Consider the following 7,578-nt stretch of genomic DNA (forward strand, 5'->3'; position numbering starts at 1 on the left):
CCTTGAAGTATTATGATGAGGATTAGAAAGCCTAGAAAGCCTCCAACATTTAGCAGATGCTAAATAAATGATCACTAATAACAATTATGATGGTGATTAAATATTTGCTGAACTTAATTGAACATGTATTGATTGTTGAAGATGCATAGACCCTGTACATATATTACCTCCCTTAATCTTGTAATGCTGTTAGGTAGGTAATATTCTCCTTATTTTGTAGTCTAGGAAACTGAAGATCAGAGATGATATTGAGCAGCATTCTTATTAAATGATATAAAATATATGATAGTGCCTAATTCATTCATCTTTTCAACACTTACTGAGTGCCTTTGTAATGTTTGCATTAGAAGGGTCCTGGATAAAATCTTCTTCAAGGTGGGCTCAGGCCCTCTAAGCCAATGGCCCCTAGGAATAACCATGCTCCTAAAAATTAGTTGGAGCTGGGGAGCCCTGAGTTATAAGCACTATGATGCAACTTTGAGTTAAGGTGCAGCTGGAGTGCGCGAGTTACGATGTGTTGTTGGTATTTAGGAAATGGTAATGTCATTAGAAGGGAATGGGCACCTGAGTGTGTGCAGCCTGTCTCATAAATATCAGGTGCTCTTGGTGAGAGCAGGGCTATGACCCTCAGGCCCTCCGGTTCTCTCCAAGAGCTGGCTGGGGCGACAGGAAGTGCACAGCATTCTGGCTACTGCTGGTCACCTACTGGAATCTTCTGTGATTCCTCACCACACCCAGCTCTTCCAGGGGCCTTCAGGTTGCTATGAGACCGCCCCCACCGGCTCCACGTCCTGGGTCCCACAGTCTGTTGGGATGGTGAGACCTGTGCCTGGGAGTCAGACCCTCTCTTGCAGGTCCCCTCAGTCTGGGGAAGACAGACTGAGGCGTCAGGCTTATGGACAATGGTGCATGAAGGTCCATGGCTTAGAGGCAGCCACCTGCTTTGGCTGCACCTTGGGAACTGTCAGCTCAGTCTGTAAACAGGATTAAACTTTTTATGTGCGTTTACACATGGGGACGTGTGATGGTGAGAGGGTGAGGATATGAGGATGGGGGAGAGAACGAGGGCGGGCCTTTTATTTTTCTCATCCAATGAGCACTCCTTTAGGACTTCCCTGGCGGTCCAGTGGTTGACTCCGCGCTGGCCACGCAGGCGGCGTGGGTTTGATCCCTGGTCAGGGAAGGTCTGCATGCTGTGCAGTGTGGCCCAAAACAAACAAACAAACAAGAAAACAAAACAAACCAGCACTCCTTTATCGAGCATCGAGTTTGCACGACTACCAAGAGTCAGAAAGGGGATCTGGACCTGATTCTGTCTCGATTCTGCAGCCTATGCTCCTGCCACTGGTAATAATACCCACCTCCCAGGGTGGTTACAAAGCTTGGAGAGACCACGTGCATAGCCAGCGCAGTACCTGGCATGTCAGAACTCGGTCTATGCCATCTTCTTTCTTTCTCTGAGCAAAAAGGAATCTTAAAAGGAAGTGAAAATCTGTTGCCTTGGAGAAGTTTGAGAAGAAACCAGAAAGTGTGTGGGAAGGAACTCATTCAGCCTCAGCCTGGGCGGCCGCAGCGCCTCTGGTGAGCTCTGGTGGGCTCTGACTCTCGTCATCCCCTGCTGATGGAGGCATTTAACCACCTCCCTCCCCCAGGTTTTATTTTCCCCCACTTCAGCCACATGGTCTGGCAATTATCACGGGCAGAAGGGCTGAAGAGTTTGCCCCTTTCAACAATGAACTTTGCCACACTAAGCCTTATCTTTTATTTATTGTGATTATGCTTATAATGAAGAACTGCAAATCTGACAGATTGAATATCAGCTTGGAGGCTGTACTTTTCATAGTTCTTGCGGTTTGGGTGGATTTGGGGGAGAGAGGTTCTTTGTGAAGAACACAATTTTTATAGGAGTAGTCATTACAGAACATGATTACATTGTATGTATCTAACTGTGCAGAAATGATGCTAGCAAACACCCCTCCTTTATTTCCCCGAGTCAAAGAAGGCTTTGAGGTTTAATAAGCTGAAAGGAACCCAGGCAATGGGATGAGGAAGGTGTGAAGCAGTGGCCTCTGTCTCCTTCCAGCTGCTCCCGGGAAGCAGCAGAGGGTCAGACATGCAGCGTGGAGATTCAACTTTCCCCTTTGATATGTCACTTCATGACTCTGAGCTCGCTACTCATTCATAAGGTGAGGTTCTGGTTGTCTGCGGCTGTGTAGCAGAGCAGCCCACATGGTGGGATAAACCAACACTCGCTTATTATTATTATCTCTCCTGCTTCAGGGGGTGACGGGGCTCAGCCGGGCGGCCCTCGCTCAGCGTTGCTCAGGGGGCTGTGGTCAGACGTTGGCTGGACTGGAGACGTTTGAACGCCTCCTCGTGCACGTGTCAGGTGGGTGCTGTGGACCATTGGCTGGGATCTCAGAGGGGCTGTGGGTCAGGACATCCCCACGTGGCGTTCCTGTGGCCCTTGGGCTCCCGCATGGCATGGCGGCTGGGTTTCAGGAGCGGGTGTCCCGTGAGGCAAGAGGAAGCTGCTTGGCCGTCTGTGACCGAGCTTCAGAAGTCATGCAGCTCCACGTCGGCTGTCCTCCGCTGTTGGACACTCGCCAAGGCCACCAGGAGCAGCTCTCGTTGGGGGACAGGCAAGGCTCTGGGATGTCCTGGGGCCACTTCCGGAAAGTACAGCAAGAATTGGCGTCTGGGTCACCGTGCGCGTAAACGGAGCAACATCGATAGGCAGTGAGGTCTGGGTTTCTGATTCTGATTCTGGTTTTACCACTTACCAGCCGTGGGACAAGCCAGCCACACTCCGGGGGGGGTTGGCCACTCGGGGCCGGGCTGACAAGGGAGGAAGGGTGGGCGGTCCTTCGCTGACTCCGGGTATTTCTCCCGTCTTCCTTTCCTGGTGTGTCTCACCGGCTGCTGCCGGTCTGTCCAGTGCTCAAGGCCTTCCCTCTTCTTTCAGATCATTTCGATTGTAAGGAAAGAGTGTGGGTTTATTAGACGGCAAGTCACAGTGGAGGCTGTCCCTTTCCCGGCCCTTTGATTTGGGCAGATGGAGGGGTTAGATCACTGGTAATACCTCTCTTCCTGGATCACGGCAAAGATTACATGGAATAACGTGCAGGAAACGGGGAGTGTAGGAGGTAGTGGCGCGTGGGCTAAGTGTGGACTTTGGGACCTGAAGCACTTGGGTTTGGATCCTGGTTCATCACCGGGGGACCTTGGAGAAGGCAGGTTCGGTCTCCGAGCCTCTGTCTTCATAGCTCTAAAATGGGACGATGCGCAGGGTCACCCTGTTGTGTGAGTACAAGGGGCACCTCTCACAGCCTAGTCCGCGTGGATGGTGCCCCCTGGAGGTGTGCGGGCACGGAAGGGAAGGGCTCCCACGAGCCTGGGAACAGGAGACTCAGCGAAGGCTGCTGGCTCTCCCCGCCCTCGCTCCCCCCGACCCTCGGTGGGAGCAGCGAGGTTTCCAACTGATCTGGGCCCTTCTGGGTCCTGTTGTACCCAAACGGCACCACCCAGCTCCTCCTGGAGATGCAGCGTCCTGGTCACTCGCACCCCGCAGCCCTGGGAAAGGAGCACTTGCTTTAAGGAGAGAGGCACGAAGCCAAAGGCTCCCTTGCCGTGGTTCACATTCGGATTGAAAGGTCACGTGGGCCTTTCATAAGGCTGCGCGGGGGGGCGGGGGGGTGCTTTGGTTTTGTGATGATCGGTCCAGTACCTCCCTCCTCAGCGACCTGGCTCAACTATTCCGTCCGTCCCCTTCAAGGCCAGCAGGTGAAGGGTTTAGGTTTACGCCTGGCATCCAGACAAACCTGGCTTTGAATTCCCGACACTTGTAGCATCACTCGCTGGCCTGGACAGCCGAGTCTTGTTTTTGTTATCTACAAAATGGGTACAATGACTCCTACCTGTCAGGCTGGATGTGTGGATTCAATGAGATAAAGCCAGTGTCATTGATTCATGAATTAAGCAGTGTTGATCCTGTGTGCGTTGAGGGTTCAGGCCGTCTTCACGTTGCCGGGGGTGTGAATAGACAAAGTCCCGGTGAGTAGGGGGCAGGAGCAGATACAACCGAGCAAACGAGTCAGGATGCTACCCGTCAGACGGCCACCCGTGCGCGTGCGTGGCGCGGGGAGACTGTGCGGGGGCAGAGTTCGTCTAGAAGGACTGGGCTGCTGAGGTGGGCTTTGAGCAGAGCCTGGAGGGAGGGGGGAGTGAGCACGTGGCCCTTTGTGGGAGGAGCATCAGGCGGAGAGGGAACTGCATGGCCGCTCCTCACCGGGAGACTGGATAGGAGGCTGCGGCTGGACTGGACGGGCCAGACGGACATGACCTTGATGGTCACCATAAATAAGTCAGCCTTAGATCAGAGTGAGATGGGAGGTGAATGGGAAATGCCCTGTCTTCTCCTGTCCTCCTCGCCTTTCTCTTAGTATTTGACGACCCTTTAATACACATGGAAAGAATGCACATTATCTGTAAATATCTCCTCTTTCTTTTTTTCACCTTTGCAGCTTTCCCTCTTCCTCTAAGAACAAAGAAAAATCTACTCTGGAGTGTGAAATAAATCCACATCCTTGCATCTAACTGGCATGTTGAGAAGCAGTGTATGTGTCATTTTCCGCTCTGCATATCAGGTCGAATAACCCTCACGGCAGCCCTATGGGGCAGTGTTATTACGCCCACTGAGTGGATGAGGAAACTGAGACCAATACAGGCGAAAGAGGTGGTCAAGGTCACAGGGCTTGCAGAGGGAAGATAGGACTTGAACCCAGGTTTACGTGATTCTGGGTTGTTTCCTCAACCTTGGCTGATGAGGTCAAGTCCTTGGTCCAGCCAATGACATCTGAAGGTGTCGGTCTCTTCTCCTCTGCCCCCTTCCAGCATTTGGCTTCTGTTGCTGATGTGGGCTTCTCCATCAATGTGCCAGGCTTAATGGGGCTAAGTCGATTTTTTTAGTGATGATGGACATAATTCATTTGGTATAGAAGATGCCTAATTGCTGCTGGCATCAAAAAAAAAAAAAAAAAAACGAGAAAGGAAAGCAGCTTGCACAGTAGCTCCAAACAGAACAATGAGCCCAACAGGAACTGGAGGGGAAAGCGTTCCCGGGAGGGGAGTGAGCTGAGGGCGTGGGCTGGCTCTTAGAGATGCCTCGAGGGCATCTTGTCCTGAACAGCAGGCAAAGCACCAGCAATGATGACCATAGACGTGGAGTGTTAGGCCAGGGGAGTGGAGTCCTTCAAACCAGGCAGGTGCAGATATTTCTTAGAATAACTCAGCCACTGGCATGCCGTTCAGTGGTTCCCAAACTGCAATGTCCAAGTCATCTAGGAGGCCTGTTTAAAAAAATCCAGATTCTCTGACCAAGCCGCCAGAGATTCTGACTCAGTCCTGGGGGGTGGGTCCTGGAATCTTGATTTTCAACAGTCATTCCAAGGGGTTCTTGTGCAGGAGGTTTGAGAAATGTGCGCACAGGAGGATGAGTGTGCGATCTGGTGCTTTTCTGTTGTAGCTTTGAAGCTGCTGTGACCCAACCCAAGAGATCTAACCTTTACTTCCTTTCGACCTTTACTTCCCCCTGCTGTAAAATGAGCCATAAGAATGTCCACTTTGGAGGGAAGCTGGAGGAATGTGGGATCATGTGCATAAAGATGCTTTAGTTTTGCATTTATAGGTTGTAAGGAGTAGACTCAGACCCCAAGGGGAAGACTGGTTAGTGAGGCTCAAACATCAAGTGACTGGGGCTCCAAGTCTGGCAGACACTGGCCACGTGAGTGATAATTCAGCCTTTTGGGACTCAGACAAGAAGTCTTCCTTCCTGCCCTCATGGAGCCTTCCTTAGGCCTCTACTTTGAGCTTCCAGTACCTTCTATGTTCCTCTGTCCTGAAATATTCTCACACTGCATTAAAGCAGCTGTTTGTGTATTCATGCACTGGGCCGTCTTGCTCATCCTTTCAGCTCTAGGACCCAACACTTAATACATTTTGCAATGTTGTAATCAGAACGTTAAAGCAATTTTGTATGCTGTCCCCTTGGCCTCTCATCATACAATGAGCATTTGTCCAGGTTACAAAGTTTGTATTGTTATCTTTTTTTTTTTTTTCGGTACGTGGGCCTCTCACTGCTGTGGTCTCTCCCATTGCGGAGCACAGGCTCCGGACGCGCAGGCTCAGCGGCCACGGCTCACGGGCCCAGCGGCTCCGCGGCATGTGGGATCTTCCCGGACCGGGGCACGAACCGACATCCCCTGCATCGGCAGGCGGACTCTCAACCACTGCGCCACCAGGGAAGCCCTTTTGTTATCATTTTTGATGGCTACCTAATAGTCTACTGAGGTGTTGTACTATCAATGTTTAAAGGACTCCCTCATTAAGCATCTTTATTTTGGCCATTATTAATAATGCAGAAGTGAATATCTTTGTGTCCCTGGTTTGTGTAATGAGCTCCTGAAAATTAACCAGAAAACTAGTAGACTCTAGTAGTAAACAATTTAAATAGATAATTCTAACAGGATGGGATGCAATTGGCAAGCATGTAGAAAAATGGCTGACCTCACAAGATAGAGCATGCAAATAAAACAATGCCTGATAGTTTACCCATTAGATTAGCAAAATTAAAAATAATAATAATGGTTACTCTTTGGAACACAGAGTCATCTTCTTTGTAAAGAAGCAGCTTCTGTGTGATGCTAGGATCCAGCCTGGAGGTGGAGGGAGGGATACGAGAAGCCTCTAGGAAGAAGTGATTCTTGACCTTGGACTTGAAGGATCAGTAGTTGTTCATTCAACAGATGGAAGAGGAGAAACAGGGAGACACAGGCAGCCCAAGCAGAGGAAACGGCATTGTGCCTGTGTATGTGTGCCTATGTGCGTGTGTGTGCATGCAGAGAGGTGAGTGAGTGGGTGCGTGGGTACTCAGCTGTGTCAAAACCAGAGGCTGGTCAGATGTGTGGGGACTGTAGATCATGAAAACCTTCTGTGCCATGGGGGAGTATCCCCTGAAGGTGATAGGGTGACACTGAATCAGAGAAGGGACATGGTTGAATTTGGATTTTAGGAAGATCTCACTGGCTGCTGGGTAGAGGATGGAGGCAGGGAGGCCAGGTAAGAGGCTCTTTTAATAGCCTAGGGGAGAAATGTTGACCCTGGGTGTTACAGACTAAATGTTTGTGTATCCCTCCACCCCCTCACCCCCTGCAACCAAATTCATATGTCGAAGCCCTAACTCCCAGGGTGACTGTATTTGGACACAGCGTCTGTCTGTGAGGAGGTGATAAAGACTAAATGAGGTCCTGAGGGTGGAGCCTTACTTCCATAGGGCTGGTACCCTTATAAGAAGAGGAAGAGTTACCAAACCCTCTCTCTCTCCTGCCATATAAAGTTATGGTGAGAAGGTGGCTGTCTACAGGAAAAGAGTCCCAGCAAGAACGAAATCGACCTTGACCTTGGACTTGCCCGCTTCCAGAATGATGAGAAATAAATGTCTGAGTCAGATCACCCTGTCTGTTTTGTTACAGCAGCCTCAGCAGACTAAGTCACTGGGCCCGTGGGAAGGCAGATTGGATG

Source organism: Kogia breviceps, chromosome 3 (genome assembly GCF_026419965.1).
Source record: "Kogia breviceps isolate mKogBre1 chromosome 3, mKogBre1 haplotype 1, whole genome shotgun sequence".
NCBI classification, from domain to species: Eukaryota; Metazoa; Chordata; class Mammalia; order Artiodactyla; family Physeteridae; genus Kogia; species Kogia breviceps.